Source organism: Oncorhynchus keta, chromosome 25 (genome assembly GCF_023373465.1).
Source record: "Oncorhynchus keta strain PuntledgeMale-10-30-2019 chromosome 25, Oket_V2, whole genome shotgun sequence".
In the NCBI taxonomy this organism is placed as follows: Eukaryota; Metazoa; Chordata; class Actinopteri; order Salmoniformes; family Salmonidae; genus Oncorhynchus; species Oncorhynchus keta.
The window spans coordinates 42,435,100-42,456,428 of NC_068445.1; the positions used below are offsets into that span (position 1 = coordinate 42,435,100).

The 21,329-nt window shown below is 41.0% G+C and overlaps 1 pseudogene; it reads left to right on the forward strand.

Moving 5' to 3' along the window:
• Positions 1 to 2,028: 2,028 nt before the first annotated feature.
• On the forward strand, positions 2,029 to 19,781 carry LOC118379039 (annexin A3-like; annotated as a pseudogene).
• Positions 19,782 to 21,329: the final 1,548 nt, after the last annotated feature.

A 21,329-nucleotide genomic window follows, 5' to 3' on the forward strand; every position in this document is an offset into this window, starting at 1 on the left:
TTCTAGATTAATATACAGGGTAACAGTGTTCTAGACTAATATACAGGGTAACAGTGTTCTAGATTAATATACAGGGTAACAGAGTTCTAGATTAATATACAAGCTAACAGAGTTCTAGATTAATATACAGGCTAACAGAGTACTAGATTAATATACAGGGTAACAATGTTCTAGATTAATAAACAAGCTAACAGAGTTCTAGATTAATATACAGGCTAACAGAGTTCTAGATTAATATACAGGGTAACAGCGTTCTAGATTAATATACAGGGTAACAGTGTTCTAGATTAATATACAGGGTAACAGTGTTCTAGATTAATATACAGGGTAACAGTGTTCTAGACTAATATACAGGGTAACAGTGTTCTAGATTAATATACAGGGTAACAGTGTTCTAGATTAATATACAAGCTAACAGAGTTCTAGATTAATATACAGGCTAACAGAGTTCTAGATTAATATACAGGGTAACAATGTTCTAGATTAATATACAGGGTAACAGTGTTCTAGATTAATATACAGGGTAACAGTGTTCTAGATTAATATACAGGGTAACAGTGTTCTAGATTAATATACAGGGTAACAGAGTTCTAGATTAATCTACAGGGTAACAGTGTTCTAGATTAATATAAAGCTAACAGAGTTCTAGATTAATATACAGGCTAACAGTGTTCTAGATTAATATACAGGCTAACAGTGTTCTAGATTAATATACAGGCTAACAGTGTTCTAGATGAATATACAGGGTAACAGTGTTCTAGATTAATAAAAGGGGTAACAGCGTTCTAGATTCATATACAGGGTAACAGTGTTCTAGATTCATATACAGGGTAACAGTGTTCTAGATTCATATACAGGGTAACAGTGTTCTAGATTAATAAACGGGGTAACAGCGTTCTAGATTCATATACAGGGTAACAGTGTTCTAGATTAATAAACGGGGTAACAGCGTTCTAGATTCATATACAGGGTAACAGTGTTCTAGATTAATAAACGGGGTAACAGTGTTCTAGACTAATATACAGGGTAACAGCGTTCTAGATTCATATACAGGGTAACAGTGTTCTAGATTAATAAACGGGGTAACAGCGTTCTAGATTCATATACAGGGTAACAGTGTTCTAGATTAATAAACGGGGTAACAGCGTTCTAGATTCATATACAGGGTAACAGTGTTCTAGATTAATAAACGGGGTAACAGCGTTCTAGATTAATATACAGGGTAACAGTGTTCTAGATTAATATACAGGGTAACAGTGTTCTAGATTAATATACAGGGTAACAGTGTTCTAGATTAATAAACGGGGTAACAGCGTTCTAGATTCATATACAGGGTAACAGTGTTCTAGATTAATATACAGGGTAACAGTGTTCTAGATTAATATACAGGGTAACAGTGTTCTAGATTAATAAACGGGGTAACAGCGTTCTAGATTCATATACAGGGTAACAGTGTTCTAGATTAATATACAGGGTAACAGTGTTCTAGATTAATATACAGGGTAACAGTGATCTAGATTAATAAAAGGGGTAACAGCGTTCTAGATTCATATACAGGGTAACAGTGTTCTAGATTAATAAACGGGGTAACAGCGTTCTAGATTCATATACAGGGTAACAGTGTTCTAGATTAATATACAGGGTAACAGTGTTCTAGATTAATATACAGGGTAACAGTGTTCTAGATTAATAAACAGGGTAACAGCGTTCTAGATTCATATACAGGGTAACAGTGTTCTAGATTAATATACAGGGTAACAGTGTTCTAGATTAATAAACAGGGTAACAGTGTTCTAGATTCATATACAGGGTAACAGTGTTCTAGATTCATATACAGGGTAACAGTGTTCTAGAATTGCACTCCTGACATGGTACCAATACTATTCAACATTTTAAATCAGCATTTTGACGATTTGATCCAAAGTGAATCAGCAGAGTCATACTTGATAGAGAAGAGCTGTAATCTATGGAATGTATCAAACGTGGGCCTGTTCAAAAGGTCGTCTTTTGTTCTCCATGGGGGATGACATCATTTCCTCAATGGGAAGCACCGGGAGGCTACACCTCCGCTCAGGTAAAGGTGTGGTACTCCGTGGAAGATTTCTGCTGTTGACTATTGTGTTGAGTGGTAGCTAAACTTCAGGTAAGAATCACTAGAATACATTTATTTTTGCGAGGTTGTTTGGTCTTACGAATAGGACTTAGACGAATGCTGTGTATTGAAGTTCGTTAGAAGTGATTTTCCTCGCTGTTGAAAATGAAATGAAAATGTGATGTGATTGATCTTGCCTGTACTTTATACTGAGATCGACTCGACTGCTGACTACCGTTTTTGATCTCTGGTTCTTTTTGACGTTGCTCTGACGAATTCAAATGTATTCTATTTGTATTTGATAGTATTCTATTGTATTCTATTGTATTTTATTGTATTCTATTGTATTCTATTGTATTCTATTGTATTTTATTGTATTCTATTGTATGCTATTGTATTCTATTGTATTTTATTGTATTCTATTGTATTTTATTGTATTCTATTGTATTTTACTGTATTTTATTGTATTCTATTGTATACTATTGTATTCTATTGTATTCTATTGTATTTTACTGTATTTTATTGTATTCTATTGTATTCTATTGTATTTTATTGTATTCTATTGTATTTTATTGTATTCTATTGTATTCTATTGTATTCTATTGCATTCTATTGTATTTTATTGTATTGTATTGTATTTTACTGTATTGTATTGTATTCTATTGTATACTATTGTATTCTATTGTATTATATTGTATTCTATTGTATACTATATTCTATTGTATTATATTGTATTTTACTATATTTTATTGTATTTTATTGTATTCTATTGTATTTTACTGTATTTTATTGTATTCTATTGTATTTTACTGTATTTTATTGTATTCTATTGTATTTTACTGTATTCTATTGTATTCTATTGTATTTTACTGTATTATATTGTATTCTATTGTATTTTATTGTATTCTATTGTATTTTACTGTATGTTATTGTATTATATTGTATTTTACTGTATTTTATTGTATTCTATTGTATTTTACTGTATTTTACTGTATTTTATTGTATTCTATTGTATTTTTCCCCGTTAACTTTTGGTGTTTTAGACTACTGTGCTCTATCACTTTTTAAAACTGTAATATGGTGAGAGAAGTGGCCTATTTCGTAACAATGCCTTTATCTCACCAGATACAGACGTCACTCGTCCACATCACCATTGAAATGGCAACTTTATGGGTAAGATCACTAGTGTGATGCATGCGTTGACAATAAAATAGGCAATTCATATGAATTACCTTTCGGATAACTTTTAAGATAACTTTGTATAAAGCATAAAACAAAAAAAAAATCTACACTGAGCGGACAAAACATTAGGAACACCTGCTCTTTCCATGACGCAGACAGACCAGGTGAATCCAGGTGAAAGATATGGTCCCTTATTGATGTCACTTGTTCAATCCACTTCAATCAGTGTAGATGAAGGGGAGCAGACAGGTTAAAGGTTAAAAGTTTTTTTAAAGCCTTGAGACAATTGTGTATGTGTTGCCATTCAGAGGGTGTGTTGCCGTTCAGAGGGTGTGTTGCCATTCAGAGGGTGTGTTGCCATTCCGAGGGTGTGTTGCCATTCCGAGGGTGTGTTGCCATTCCGAGGGTGTGTTGCCATTCCGAGGGTGTGTTGCCATTCCGAGGGTGTGTTGCCATTCAGAGGGTGTGTTGCCATTCCGAGGGTGTGTTGCCATTCCGAGGGTGTGTTGCCATTCCGAGGGTGTGTTGCCATTCAGAGGGTGTGTTGCCATTCCGAGGGTGTGTTGCCATTCAGAGGGTGTGTTGCCATTCAGAGGGTGTGTTGCCATTCAGAGGGTGTGTTGCCATTCAGAGGGTGTGTTGCCATTCAGAGGGTGTGTTGCCATTCCGAGGGTGTGTTGCCATTCAGAGGGTGTGTTGCCATTCAGAGGGTGTGTTGCCATTCAGAGGGTGTGTTGCCATTCCGAGGGTGTGTTGCCATTCAGAGGGTGTGTTGCCATTCCGAGGGTGTGTTGCCATTCCGAGGGTGTGTTGCCATTCAGAGGGTGTGTTGCCATTCGAGGGTGTGTTGCCATTCCGAGGGTGTGTTGCCATTCAGAGGGTGTGTTGCCATTCAGAGGGTGTGTTGCCATTCCGAGGGTGTGTTGCCATTCCGAGGGTGTGTTGCCATTCAGAGGGTGTGTTGCCATTCAGAGGGTGTGTGCCATTCAGAGGGTGTGTTGCCATTCCGAGGGTGTTGCCATTCAGAGGGTGTGTTGCCATTCAGAGGGTGTGTTGCCATTCAGAGGGTGTGTTGCCATTCCGAGGTGTGTTGCCATTCCGAGGGGTGTGTTGCCATTCCGAGGGTGTGTTGCTATTCAGAGGGTGTGTTGCCATTCAGAGGGTGTGTTGCCATTCAGAGGGTGTGTTGCCATTCCGAGGGTGTGTTGCCATTCCGAGGGTGTGTTGCCATTCCGAGGGTGTGTTGCCATTCCGAGGGTGTGTTGCCATTCAGGCGGTGTGTTGCCATTCAGAGGGTGTGTTGCCATTCAGAGGCTGTGTTGCCATTCAGAGGGTGAAAGGGCAAGACAAAATATTGAAGTGCCTTTGAATTGGGAAGTAGGTGCCAGACACACAGGATCGTATGTGTCAAAAAACTGCAACACTGCTGACTTTTTTCCACGCGCAACAGTTTCCTGTGTCCACCACCCAAAGGACATCCAGCCAACTGGACACAACTGTTGAGCATTGAGGTCAACATGGGCCAGTATCCCTGTGGAAGTTATTTTGACACTGAGGCTGTTCTGAGGGCAAAAAGGGTTGCAGCTCTAACATTAGAAAGGTGATCCTAATGTTTTGAACACTCTTGTGTATATAGTAGCCGAGGGATAGGCCACCTCAGTTTTAATAGGCATAAAACAACCTGAAGCTAACAATAGCACAAACCTGTGACTCACGGTTTGTGTGTCTGTATCGCTGGACTATTGAATGACCTGGAAGGTCTCATGGACTCCCCAACCTAATGCAGAGTTTTACTAGTTCTCACGTTGATAGAAGTCGAATGTGACATTGTTTTCATTTGTGAAATTTGAATATAAACTGGTTTATTTTGTGTGCAGACCGGGGAGAGAGGGAGCATCAAGCCCAAGGCAGATTTCAACGCAAAGGATGACTCTGTGGCTCTCAGAAAGGCCATGAAGGGACTAGGTAAAGAATACTGGCCCCTTCTAGAACAGTCTCAGAAAGGCCATGAAGGGACTAGGTAAAGAATACTGGTCCCTTCTAGAACAGACCTGGGTTCAAATACTGGTCCCTTCTAGAACAGACCTCGGTTCAAATACTGGTCCCTTCTAGAACAGACCTGGGTTCAAATACTGGCCCCTTCTAGAATAGACCTGGGTTCAAATACTGGTCCCTTCTAGAACAGACCTGGGTTCAAATACTGGTCCCTTCTAGAATAGACATGGGTTCAAATACTGGCCCCTTCTAGAACAGACCTGGATTCAAATACTGGCCCCTTCTAGAACAGACCTGGGTTCAAATACTGGCCCCTTCTATAACAGACCTGGGTTCAAATACTGGCCCCTTCTAGAACAGACCTAGAACAGGGTTCAAATACTGGTCCCTTCTAGAATAGACATGGGTTCAAATACTGGCCCCTTCTAGAACAGACCTGGATTCAAATACTGGCCCCTTCTAGAACAGACCTGGGTTCAAATACTGGCCCCTTCTATAACAGACCTGGGTTCAAATACTGGTCCCTTCTAGAACAGACCTGGGTTCAAATACTGGTCCCTTCTAGAACAGACCTGGGTTCAAATACTGGCCCCTTCTAGAACAGACCTGGGTTCAAATACTGGCCCCTTCTAGAACAGACCTGGGTTCAAATACTGGTCCCTTCTAGAACAGACCTGGGTTCAAATACTGGTCCCTTCTAGAACAGACCTGGGTTCAAATACTGGTCCCTTCTAGAACAGACCTGGGTTCAAATACTGGCCCCTTCTAGAACAGACCTGGGTTCAAATACTGGCCTCTTCTAGAACAGACCTGGGTTCAAATACTGGCCCCTTCTAGAACAGACCTGGGTTCAAATACTGGCCCCTTCTAGAACAGACCTGGGTTCAAATACTGGCCCCTTCAAATACTGGCCCCTTCTAGAACAGACCTGGATTCAAATACTGGCCCCTTCTAGAATAGACCTGGATTCAAATACTGGCCCCTTCTATAACAGACCAGGGTTCAAATACTGGTCCCTTCTAGAACAGACCTGGGTTCAAATACTGGTCCCTTCTAGAACAGACCTGGGTTCAAATACTGGCCCCTTCTAGAACAGACCTGGGTTCAAATACTGGTCCCTTCTAGAACAGACCTGGGTTCAAATACTGGTCCCTTCTAGAATAGACCTGGGTTCAAATACTGGTCCCTTCTAGAACAGACCTGGGTTCAAATACTGGCCCCTTCTAGAACAGACCTGGGTTCAAATACTGGCCCCTTCTAGAACAGACCTGGGTTCAAATACTGGCCCCTTCTAGAACAGACCTGGGTTCAAATACTGGCCCCTTCTAGAACAGACCTGGGTTCAAATACTGGCCCCTTCTAGAACAGACCTGGATTCAAATACTGGCCCCTTCTAGAATAGACCTGGGTTCAAATACTGGCCCCTTCTAGAACAGACCTGGGTTCAAACACTGGCCCCTTCTAGAACAGACCTGGGTTCAAATACTGGCCCCTTCTAGAACAGACCTGGGTTCAAATACTGGCCTCTTCTAGAACAGACCTGGGTTCAAATGCTGGCCTGTTTTAGATCTCTCAAATACTGACCTGTTTTAGATTTCTCAAATACTGGCCTGTTTTAGTACTTCTTAATTCTCCCTAATTCGTGGCGGTGTAGATTGGTTCTATTGTATAGCCAACCAGCCTTGTTGGGATTTGTCTGCAGGTACAAACGAGAAGACCTTAATAGATGTTCTAACTCAGAGGAGTAGTGGTCAACGTCAGCTCATCTGTAAAGCTTACCAAGAAGAAGCCCCTGGCAAGGTAAGAACTCAACTCTTTCTACCAGGGTTAAAACTCTCTCTCTCTCTCTCTCTCTCTCTCTCTCTCTCTCTCTCTCTCTCTCTCTCGTTCTCTCTCTCGTTCTCTCTCTATTTCTCTCTCTCGTTCTCTCTCTATTTCTCCCTCTCTCTCTTTCTCTCTCTCGTTGTCTCTCTATTTCTCCCTCTCTCTCGTTCTCCCTCTCGTTCTCTCTCTATTTCTCCCCCCTATCTCTCTCTATTTCTCTCTATTTATCTCTCTCTCTCTCTCTCTCTCTCTCTCTCTCTCTTTCTCTGTGTGTGTGAACTTGTCTACCTGTCTTCCTGTAGACTTTGGTGGAGGACTTAGAAGGGGACAACCATGGTCACTTTGAGGACCTGCTGGTCGCGCTGGTCACGCCCCCTGCCATCTATGACTGCCAGGAAGTCACCAAGGCCATGAAGGTGACGTTTTTCATGTTTTTATTGCCTCCCTAAACAAATAATTTCTTTATTTAACTTAATTTGTACTCAACACTAACACCAGACTAATGTGTTGCAGGGAGTTGGGACTAAAGACAGTGTCTTGATAGAAATCTTCGCCACAAGATCCAACAAACAAATGAAAGAGATTTCTGATTGCTATTTAAAACGTAAGAATTGATCAGTGTAATCATTGCTAGGCTCAGTTGTGTGTTTCAACCAATCAATTCAGTACCTGGACGGAGATGACATCATCAGATGATGCTAAGATGATTTGATAGTTGACAAGGAGACAGGTTTACATTGCAACAGATTTTATTTCATAGAAACTGAGAAGAAGTTGACCTTGGACCTGAAGAATGAGACTTCTGGAGAATTTGCTCAAGCTATTCTCATTCTGGCCGAGGTATTGTGAGCCCAATCAAAACGTAGGATCTGTAGTTGCTGTTGTTGTCTATAAAATGGGCCTGTTATAAATCTCTCAATATGGTTTGTCTCTAAACTAAGGGCAAGCGGGATGAAAACACACAAGTGGATGCAGCCAAGGCCAAAGAGGATGCTAAGGTAATAATAATAATAATAATAATAATAATATATGCCATTTAGCTGACGCTTTTATCCAAAGCGACTTACAGTCATGTGTGCATACATTCTACGTATGGGTGGTCCCAGGAATCGAACCCACTACCCTGGCGTTACAAGCGCCATGCTCTACCAACTGAGCCACAGAAGGACCACTAGGTACTGTGAGTTGATGTTTCTCAGGTGTTATGACACAGTTATTAGGTCGCAACATTTATAATGACATTTATAATGACATTTATAATACCATTTATAATACCATTTATAATACCATTAATAACACCATTTATAATACCATTTATAATACCATTTATAATACCATTTATAATACCATTTATAATGACATGTATAATGACATTTATAATAACATTTATAATACCATGTATAATGACATTTAAAATGACATTTATCATACCATTTATAATGACATTTATAATACAATTTATAATAACATTCATAACACCATTTATAACACCATTTATAATACAATTTATAATACCATTTATAACACCATTTATAATACAATTTATAATACCATTTATAATGACATTTATAATACCATTTATAATACAATTTATAATAACATTTATAATACCATTTATAATGACATTTATAATAACAGTTATCATACCATTTATAATGACATGTATAATAACATTTATAACACCATTTATAATACCATTTATAATACCATTTATATATTTATAAACATTTATAACACCATTTATAACACATTTATATACCATTTATACCATTTATAATACAATTTATAATAACATTTATAATGACATGTATAATAACATTTATAATAACATTTATAATACCATTTATAATAAAATTTATAATAACATTTATAATAACATTTATACATTTTACATTTACATTTACATTTAAGTCATTTAGCAGACGCTCTTATCCAGAGCGACTTACAAATTGGTGCATTCACCTTATGACATCCAGTGGAACAGCCACTTTACAATAGTGCATCTAAATCTTTTAGGGGGGTGAGAAGGATTACTTATCCTATCCTAGGTATTCCTTAAAGAGGTGGGGTTTCAGGTGTCTCCGGAAGGTGGTGATTGACTCCGCTGTCCTGGCGTCGTGAGGGAGTTTGTTCCACCATTGGGGGCCAGAGCAGCGAACAGTTTTGACTGGGCTGAGCTGGAACTGTACTTCCTCAGTGGTAGGGAGGCGAGCAGGCCAGAGGTGGATGAACGCAGTGCCCTTGTTTGGGTGTAGGGCCTGATCAGAGCCTGGAGGTACTGAGGTGCCGTTCCCCTCACAGCTCCGTAGGCAAGCACCATGGTCTTGTAGCGGATGCGAGCTTCAACTGGAAGCCAGTGGAGAGAGCGGAGGAGCGGGGTGACGTGAGAGAACTTGGGAAGGTTGAACACCAGACGGGCTGCGGCGTTCTGGATGAGTTGTAGGGGTTTAATGGCACAGGCAGGGAGCCCAGCCAACAGCGAGTTGCAGTAATCCAGACGGGAGATGACAAGTGCCTGGATTAGGACCTGCGCCGCTTCCTGTGTGAGGCAGGGTCGTACTCTGCGGATGTTGTAGAGCATGAACCTACAGGAACGGGCCACCGCCTTGATGTTAGTTGAGAACGACAGGGTGTTGTCCAGGATCACGCCAAGGTTCTTAGCGCTCTGGGAGGAGGACACAATGGAGTTGTCAACCGTGATGGCGAGATCATGGAACGGGCAGTCCTTTCCCTGGGAGGAAGAGGAGCTCCGTCTTGCCGAGGTTCAGCTTGAGGTGGTGATCCGTCATCCACACTGATATGTCTGCCAGACATGCAGAGATGCGATTCGCCACCTGGTCATCAGAAGGGGGAAAGGAGAAGATTAATTGTGTGTCGTCTGCATAGCAATGATAGGAGAGGAAAATAATTATAATGACATTTATAATAACATTTATAATACCATTAATAACACCATTTATAATACCATTTATAATGACATGTATAATGACATTTATAATGACATGTATAATGACATTTATAATGACATTTATAATGACATTTATAATAACATTTATAATACCATTAATAATACCATTTATAATACCATTTATAATGACATGTATAATGACATTTATAATGACATGTATAATGACATTTATAATGACATTTATAATGACATTTATAATGACATTTATAATGACATTTATAATGACATTTATAATACCATTTATAATGACATTTATAATGACATTTATAATACCATTTATAATTACATTTATAACACCATTTCCATCTCTATAAACACATGTCAAATAAATATGTCTTTATTCCCTCCGTCAGACTCTTTACCACCGGGGAGAATAAGTGGGGGACATTTATAATACCAAGTTCATCGACATCCTGTGTCAGAGAAGCATACATTTCAACTCAGACAAAGTTTATAATGACCTCATATAATAACATTTATAACACCATTTGTTATCTTATGTCTGACCTGTGATGTCATGTTTTTTTATAGCTCTGGTGGAATACAAGAACATCAGTATAAGAGTCTGCAGGAGAGCATTTAGGGATAGATGTCTGGGGATCTAGAGGAGCTACTGGTGGCCATTGGTATTTTAATTTTTTTTTAACCTTCATTTAACTAGGCAAGTCAGTTAAGAACACATTCTTATTTTCAATGACGGTCTAGGAACAGTGGGGTTAACTGCCTCGTTCAGGGGGCAGATTTATAATGACATTTATACCTTGTCAGCTCATACCTTTCGGTCACTAGTCCAATTTATCCACTATGCTACCCTATTCTACTTTAAACTACTGCTCAATCACAGCTGTCTTCTACTGGGGGCCATTGGTTATCTACTAACATCAATCACAGCTGTATTTACTTGGTAAACTACTTATCAATCACAGCTGTATTCTACTGGGTGCCATTTACTGCTCAATCACAGCTGTATTCTACTGGGGGCCATTGGTAAACTACTGCTCAATCACAGCTGTATTCTACTGGGGGCCATTTATAATACCATGCTCAATCACAATTTATAATGGGGGCCATTTATAATACTGTATAATTACATTTATACTGGGGGCCATTTAAATTACTGCTCAATTTATTCTACTGGGGGCCATTGGTAAACTACTGCTCAATCATAGCTGTCTGGGGCCATTTGAAACACTGCTCAATACAGCTGTATTCTACTGGGGGCCATTGGTAAACTACTGCTCAATCATAGCTGTATTCTACTGGGGGCCATTTGTAAACTACTGCTCAATCACAACTGTATTCTACTGGGGGCCATTTGTAAACTACTGCTCAATCACAACTGTATTCTACTGGGGGCCATTGGTAAACTACTGCTCAATCACAGCTGTGTTATTATGTGTTTTCTTTTATTCATTTTATTTTCTTTTGTTTAACCTTTATTTAACTAGGCAAGTCAGTTAAGAACAAATTCTTATTTACAATGACGGCCTACCAAAGGCAGTTAAGTTAAGCAAAACATTACAAGGACTATTTGCATAAATTGGACTACTACTTTTATCATCCCAAATAACCACCACCAGTAACCCTAACCCATATATAACCCTAACCCATATAGAACCCTAACCCATATATAACCCTAACACATATATAACCCTAACCCATATAGAACCCTAACCCTAACCCATATATAACCCTAACCCATATATAACCCTAACCCATATAGAACCCTAACCCTAACCCATATATCCTAACCCATATAGAACCCGAACCCATATATAACCCTAACCCATATAGAACCCTAACCCAATAGAACCCTAGCCATATTCTACCCTAACCCATATATAAACTGCCAATCACAGCATATATTCCCTAACCCATATAGAACCCTAACACATATATCAATAACACATATATAACCCTGGGGGCCATATATAACCCTAACCCTAACCCATATATAACCTTAACCCTATATAACCCTAACCCTAACCCATATTTAACCCTAATCCTACGCCAATATAGCTCATATATAACCCTAGCCCTAACCCATATATAACCCTAACACATATTTAACCCTAACCCATTTATAACCTAACCCTAATCACATATTTAACCCTAACCCTAACCCATATTTAACTAATTCTATTCCCTCAATCACAGCCCATATATAACCCTAGCCCATTATTTTCATATATTGTTTAACCATATATAACCCAAGTCAAATAAAGACCCTAAATATAACCCTATATACAATAACCCTAACCATAAATAAGTTAACCATATATAACCCAAAACATATATAACCCATATATAACCCTATATAACCCTAAACATATATAACCCTAACCCATATATAATCCCCAACCCACCAGTAATAACCCATATAACCCTAACCCATATAGAACCCTAACCCATATATAACCCTAACCCATATTAACCTAACCCTAATAACCCTACCCTAATATAGCCTAAATATATAACCCTAACCCATATATAACCCTAACCCATATATAACCCTAACCCTAACCCATATATAACCCCCTAACCCATATATAACCCTAACCTATATAGAACCCTAACACATATATAACCCTAACCCATATATAACCCTAACCCTAACCCATATATAACCTTAACCCATATATAACCCTAACCCTAACCCATATTTAACCCTAATCCTACGCCATATATAGCTCATATATAACCCTAGCCCTAACCCATATATAACCCTAACACATATTTAACCCTAACCCATATAACCCTGAACCAAATATAACCCTAACCCATATATAACCCTAACCCATAAATAACCCTTAACCATATATAACCCTAACACATATATAACCCTAACCCATATATAACCCTTGCCCATATATAACCCTAACACATATATAACCCTAACCCATATATAACCCCAACCCATATATAACCCTAACCCATATATAACCCTAACCCTAACACATATTTAACCCTAATCCTACCCTATATATAGCCGATACATAACCCTAGCCCTAACCCATATATAACCCTAACCCATATATAACCCTAACCCAAATAACCCTGACCCAAATATAACCCTAACCCATATATAACCCTAACCCATAAATAACCCTTACCCATATATAACTCTAACACATATATAACCCTAACCCTAACCCTCGTTGATTCCGGAGCAAACATCAATTACTCCGGAGCTAGCCAGCTCCGTCAATCACTCCTGAGCTCCGTCAATCACTCCTGGGCTGCAGTCACCTATCCGGACCCGTTTTACCGCCTACGCGGAGCCCCACCGGGCCTTCACAACTGGACTGCCGACGTTATCTACCCGAAGGAGATCCGGCTGGCTCCTCCGTCGCGACGTTACCTGAACGCCCATCTGCGGCCTGCTAACCGTTAGCTGTCTTACCGGCTGCTCTCAGAATAGACAATCGGACAATTTATTTATTTTGATTATTATTATGTTTCTTCTTGGGCCTCTACAACTATATCTATTGTTTTAATTGTTTTTGTTGTTGTGTGATTTGGACTAATCCCCTCTACCACACGGAACCCCACTAATCTACTGACGGAACACAAGAGGTGGCTAACAACAGACCTCCATCCTATGCTAGCTTGCTACTGATGTCCTGGCTAGCTGTCTAAATCGCCGTGACCCCCAAACCAACCACTCCACTCACTGGACTCTTTCGATCACTCGACTAAGGATGCCTCTCCTTAATGTCAATATGTCTTGTCCATTGCTGTTCTGGTTAGTGTTTATTGGCTTATTTCACTGTAGAGCCTCTAGTCCTGCTCACTATACCTTATCCAATTTATTAGTTCCACCACCCACACATGCAATGACATCTCCTGGTTTCAATTATGTTTCTAGAGACAATATCTCTCTCTTCATCACTCAATACCTAGGTTTACCTCCACTGTATTCACATCCTACCATACCTTTGTCTGTACATTATACCTTGATGCTATTTTATCGCCCCCAGAAACCTCCTTTTACTCTCTGTTCCAGACATTCTAGACGACCAATTCTTATTGCTTTTACCCGTACCCTTATTCTTCTCCTCCTATGTTCCTCTGGCGATGTAGAGGTAAATCGAGGCCCTGCAGTGCCTAGCTCCACTCCTATTCCCCAGGCGCTCTCTTTTGATGACTTCTGTAACCGTAATAGCCTTGGTTTCATGCATGTTAACATTAGAAGCCTCCTCCCTAAGTTTGTTCTATTCACTGCTTTAGCACACTCTGCCAACCCGGATGTTCTAGCTGTGTCTGAATCCTGGCTTAGGAAGACCACCAACATTTCTGAAATTTTAATTCCAAATTACAACATTTTCAGACAAGATAGAACTGCCAAAGGGGGCGGTGTTGCAATCTACTGCAAAGATAGCCTGCAGAGTTCTGTCCTACTATCTAGGTCTGTACCCAAACAATTTGAACTTCTACTTTTAAAAATCCACCTCTCTAAAAACAAGTCTCTCACCGTTGCCGCCTGCTATAGACCACCCTCTGCCCCCAGCTGTGCTCTGGACACCATATGTGAACTGATTGCCCCCATCTATCTTCAGAGCTCGTGCTGCTAGGTGACCTAAACTGGAACATGCTTAACACCCCAGCCATCCTACAATCTAAACTTGATGCCCTCAATCTCACTCAAATTATCAATGAACCTACCAGGTACCCCCCCAAAGCCTTTAAACACGGGCACCCTCATAGATATCATCCTAACCAACTTCCCTCTAAATACACCTCTGATGTCTTCAACCAAGATCTCAGCGATCACTGCCTCATTGCCTGCATCCGTAATGGGTCAGCGGTCAAACGACCTCCACCCATCACTGTAAAACGCTCCCTGAAACACTTCAGCGAGCAGGCCTTTCTAATCGACATGGCCGGGGTATCCTGGAAGGATATTGATCTCATCCCGTCAGTAGAGGATGCCTGGATATTTTTTTAAAATGCCTTCCTAACCATCTTAAATAAACATGCCCCATTCAAGAAATGTAGAACCAGGAACAGATATAGCCCTTGGTTCTCCCCAGACCTGACTGCCCTTAACCAACACAAAAACATCCCATGGCGTTCTGCATTAGCATCGAACAGCCCCCGTGATATGCAGCTGTTCAGGGAAGCTAGAAACCGTTATAAACAGGCAGTTAGAAAAGCCAAGGCTAGCTTTTTCAAGCAGAAATTTGCTTCCTGCAACACTAACTCAAAAAAGTTCTGGGACACTGTAAAGTCCATGGAGAATAAGAACACCTCCTCCCAGCTGCCCACTGCACTGAAGATAGGATACACTGTCACCACTGCTAAATCCACCATAATTGAGAATTTCAATAAGCATTTTTCTACGGCTGGCCATGCTTTCCACCTGGCTACTCCTACCCCGGTCAACAGCACTGCACCCCCAACAGCAACTCGCCCAAGCCTTCCCCATTTCTCCTTCTCCCAAATCCATTCAGCTGATGTTCTGAAAGAGCTGAAAAATCAGGACCCCTACAAATCAGCCGGGCTAGACAATCTGGACCCTTTCTTTCTAAAATTATCTGCCGAAATTGTTGCCACCCCTATTACTAGCCTGTTCAACCTCTCTTTCGTGTCGTCTGAGATTCCCAAAGATTGGAAAGCAGCTGCGGTCATCCCCCTCTTCAAAGGGGGGGACACTCTTGACCCAAACTGCTATAGACTGCTATCCTACCATGCCTTTCTAAGGTCTTCGAAAGCCAATCAACAAACAGATTACCGACCATTTCGAATCTCACCATACCTTCTCTGCTATGCAATCTGGTTTCAGAGCTGGTCATGGGTGCACCTCAGCCACGCTCAAGGTCCTAAACGATATCTTAACCGCCATCGATAAGAAACATTACTGTGCAGCCGTATTCATTGATCTGGCCAAGGCTTTCGACTCTGTCAACCACCACATCCTCATCGGCAGACTCGACAGCCTTGGTTTCTCAAATGATTGCCTCACCTGGTTCACCAACTACTTCTCTGATAGAGTTCAGTGTGTCAAATCGGAGGGTCTGCTGTCCGGACCTCTGGCAGTCTCTATGGGGGTGCCACAGGGTTCAATTCTTGGACCGACTCTCTTCTCTGTATACATCAATGAGGTCGCTCTTGCTGCTGGTGAGTCCCTGATCCACCTCTACGCAGACGACACCATTCTGTATACTTCCGGCCCTTCTTTGGACACTGTGTTAACAACCCTCCAGGCAAGCTTCAATGCCATACAACTCTCCTTCCGTGGCCTCCAATTGCTCTTAAATACAAGTAAAACTAAATGCATGCTCTTCAACCGATCGCTACCTGCACCTACCCGCCTGTCCAACATCACTACTCTGGACGGCTCTGACTTAGAATACGTGGACAACTACAAATACTTAGGTGTCTGGTTAGACTGTAAACTCTCCTTCCAGACCCATATCAAACATCTCCAATCCAAAGTTAAATCTAGAATTGGCTTCCTATTTCGCAACAAAGCATCCTTCACTCATGCTGCCAAACATACCCTTGTAAAACTGACCATCCTACCAATCCTCGACTTTGGCGATGTCATTTACAAAATAGCCTCCAATACCCTACTCAACAAATTGGATGCAGTCTATCACAGTGCAATCCGTTTTGTCACCAAAGCCCCATATACTACCCACCATTGCGACCTGTACGCTCTCGTTGGCTGGCCCTCGCTTCATACTCGTCGCCAGACCCACTGGCTCCATGTCATCTACAAGACCCTGCTAGGTAAAGTCCCCCTTATCTCAGCTCGCTGGTCACCATAGCATCTCCCACCTGTAGCACACGCTCCAGCAGGTATATCTCTAGTCACCCCCAAAACCAATTCTTTCTTTGGCCGCCTCTCCTTCCAGTTCTCTGCTGCCAATGACTGGAACAAACTACAAAAATCTCTGAAACTGGAAACACTTATCTCCCTCACTAGCTTTAAGCATCAACTGTCAGAGCATCTTACAGATTACTGCACCTGTACATAGCCCACCTATAATTTAGCCCAAACAACTACCTCTTTCCCAACTGTATTTAATTTATTTAGTTATTTTGCTCCTTTGCACCCCATTATTTTTATTTCTACTTTGCACATTCTTCCATTGCAAAACTACCATTCCAGTGTTTTACTTGCTATATTGTATTTACTTTGCCACTATGGCCTTTTTGCCTTTACCTCCCTTCTCACCTAATTTGCTCACATTGTATATAGACTTGTTTATACTGTATTATTGACTGTATGTTTGTTTTACTCCATGTGTAACTCCGTGTCGTTGTATCTGTCGAACTGCTTTGCTTTATCTTGGCCAGGTCGCAATTGTAAATGAGAACTTGTTCTCAACTTGCCTACCTGGTTAAATAAAGGTGAAATAAAAAATAAATAAATAAAAAATATATAAGCCTAACCCATAAATAACCCTTACCCATATATAACCCTAACACATATATAACCCTAACCCATATATAACCCTAACCCAAATATAACCCTAACCCATATATAACCCTTACCCATATATAACCCTAATCCTACCCCATATATAGCCCATATATAACTCTAGCCCTAACCCATATATAACCCTAACCCATATAGAACCCTAACCCTAACCCATATTTAACCCTAACCCATATATAACCCTAACCCTAACCCATATATAACCACCACCATGCTGCTTCTCTCCTCTAGTGAAATGTGTGAAGAATGTCCCAGCATACCTAGCTGAACGCCTGCATCAAGGCATGAAGGTACAGACAGTATATTTTTATGTTAAATACAATGAGCATATTGTTGTGCGATAGTCACTGTAAGTTAGGAAATGGTGATAATTCCATGGTAGAGTTTCAGTGGTTATGTCACTGTCAGAATCGTACATTTTCTATGTTATTTACTTTATTTTTAATATGGTCTCAGGGCGGAGGAACGGATGAGTGTACCCTGACCCGTATCATGGTCAGCCGGTCAGAGATAGACATGCTGGACATCAGAGCAGAGTTCAAGAAGCTTTATAGCTATTCTCTGCACTCTGCCATCGAGGTAAGACTACAGCCCCTAACCTTCACCCTCACCCTAACCCCCACGCTAGCCCTCATCCTAACCCTCACCCTCACCCCCACGCTAGCCCTCACCCTAACCCTCAACCTCACCCTAACCCTCACGGTAGCCCTCACTCTAACCCTAACCCTCACTCTAGCACTCTCCCTAATCCTCACCCTAACTCCTACCCTAACCCTCACCCTTGCCCTCGCCCTTACCCTTACCTTAACTCTAACCCTAACTCTCACCCTCACACTAACCCTAACCCTAACCCCTACCCTAACCCTCACCCTCACACTAACCTTAACCCTAACCCCTACCCTTACCCTCACCCTAACTCTCACCCTCACCCTAACCCTCACCCTAACCCCTACCCTAACCCTCACCCTAACCCTCACCCCAACTCTCACCCTCACCCTAACCCCTACCCTAACCCCTACCCTAACCCCTACCCTAAGCCAGATAGAGATAAGGTCTTTTCACACTACTGAGCCAAACCAAGTCAAGGCAAACCAAACTGTACTGAGCTGTCCTGGTTACGCCTCCACCATAGATCCTGGAACCGGTCTAAAAAAGGACAAACTAAAAAGGAAATCCCCAAGCCCGCACAGGTTGGTACGGATTGGCTTAGCACGAGACTGTGAAAAGGCCATTAGATAACTTATCGGTACCATGGTCAGAGTTGGAGTTCAAATTTAAATTGAGCTTGTCCTCAACTCTGCTACCTTTCAAGTATCTACAGTATTTCTCCTGTGAGGTCCATTGCATCTCAGTGCTTGAGGCGTCAATACAGACACCTCGGTTCAAATCCAGGCTGTATCACAACCGGCCGTGATTTGGAGACCCATAATGCGGCGCACAATTGGCCCAGCGTCGTCCGGGTTTGGCCGGTGTAGGCCGTCATTGTAAATAATAATTTGTTTCTTAACTGACTTGCCCAGTTAAATAAAAGTTTTAAAAAACAACAATAAACAATGTCCTGACATGCTCACCCATCGACAGGCATTGAACTCTATTCAATTAAAGGGTGTCTATACTGATTGTGGTTTTAATGGTCAACTGCAACACAGATCAAAAATATACTTGCTACAACTGTGATATGTTGTTGTCTCACCTAGCTGTCTTAAAGGGATACTTTGGGATTTTGACAATGAAGCCCTGCTAGCAGATACCCATAGACTTCAAGTCATTGCGCTAACGCTAGTTAGCATTGGCTCGTGACACTACCTCTATCTTCCTTCATACTGGACACAGAGACATACAAATGGTATCCCATGAGTTCATCTGACTTTGGGGAAGTAGATAAAAGGGCCCCATTGCCAAAATCCTAAAGTATCCCTTTAAGATGAATGAATACACTAATTGTAAGTCCCTCTGGATAAGAACATCGGCTAAATGTCTATAATGTTCACGTAAAAATGTGTACACACCTTTTCCTGTCATAGATTACAATGTATTCCTACTACACATGAACTAGTTAGGTTTTGTGTGCTTGTCCTCACTGGTGTGTGACAGAACGGTTGTGTTGTGTTCTTCTGTCTGTAGTCGGATACATCTGACTTCTATGGGGACTGTCTCAAGAAGATCTGTGGAGGGGACGATTAACAATGTAACACTATGGAGGGGACGACTAAGACAGTAACACAACACTGCAGCCAGAAGATGCCTGTGTATCATACTGGTGCTACTACTACTACTACTAATTATACTACTATTACCCACTAATATTACTAATACTACTACTACTACTACTACCCACTAATATTACTAATACTATTACTACTACCCACTAATATTACTACTACTGCTACTACTACTACTACCCACTACTACAACTACTACTACTACTACTACTACTACCACTGCTACTGCTACTACCATCACTTTTACTGAGCTACCTTCCTCTCAGTCTACCATTTCACTATACAGTACTGGATCGTGTTCATTAGCCACCTGATCTGAATATATATACTGAAAAAGGGAGGGACCAATAAGAAACACTCATTGTCATTTTCTGTTGCAATGCCCTACTCTCTACTTCCTACCAAATCTACTCATCTTATAGACTTTTAAATTCATATTTTAGATTAGCTGTTGGTAGTAGGGAATCATTGTAAATCAGTGCTGTGTTTGATTTTGCGTGACGGCAGTTCTGTTCTGTTTTTATCTCTCTAGTCCGATAGCCACAAATCTGATAGCCACAAGTCTGATAGCCAGACGTCTGATAGCCACAAGTCTGATAGCCACAGGGAAGTCTGATAGCCACAGGGAAGTCTGATAGCCACAGGGAAGTCTGATAGCCACAGGGAAGTCTGATAGCCACATGGAAGTCTGATAGCCACAGGGAAGTCTGATAGCCACAGGGAAGTCTGATAGCCACAGGGAAGTCTGATAGCCACATGGAAGTCTGATAGCCACAGGGAAGTCTGATAGCCACATGGAAGTCTGATAGCCACAGGGAAGTCTGATAGCCACATGGAAGTCTGATAGCCACACGTCTGATAGCCACATGGAAGTCTGATAGCCACAGGGAAGTCTGATAGCCACACGTCTGATAGCCACAAGTCTGAAAGCCACAGGGAAGTCTGATAGCCACAGGGAAGTCTGATAGCCACAGGGAAGTCTGATAGCCACAGGGAAGTCTGATAGCCACATGGAAGTCTGATAGCCACACGTCTGATAGCCACAAGTCTGATAGCCACAAGTCTGATAGCCACAGGGAAGTCTGTACTTGCATTTTATGACATGATTCTAATTTATATCAATAAAAACATCTCATTAAGAAGGAGATACTGTACTAAATACCATCTCATTAAGAAGGAGATACTGTACTAAATACCATCTCATTAAGAAGGAGATACTGTACTAAATACCATCTCATTAAGAAGGAGATACTGTACTAAATACCATCTCATTAAGAAGGAGATACTGTACTAAATACCATCTCATTAAGAAGGAGATACTGTACTAAATACCATCTCATTAAGAAGGAGATACTGTACTAAATACCATCTCATTAAGAAGGAGATACTGTACTAAATACCATCTCATTAAGAAGGAGATACTGTACTAAATACCATCTCATTAAGAAGGAGATACTGTACTAAATACCATCTCATTAAGAAGGAGATACTGTACTAAATACCATCTCATTACTAAATACCATCTCATTAAGAAGGAGATACTGTACTAAATACCATCTCATTAAGAAGGAGATACTGTACTAAATACCATCTCATTAA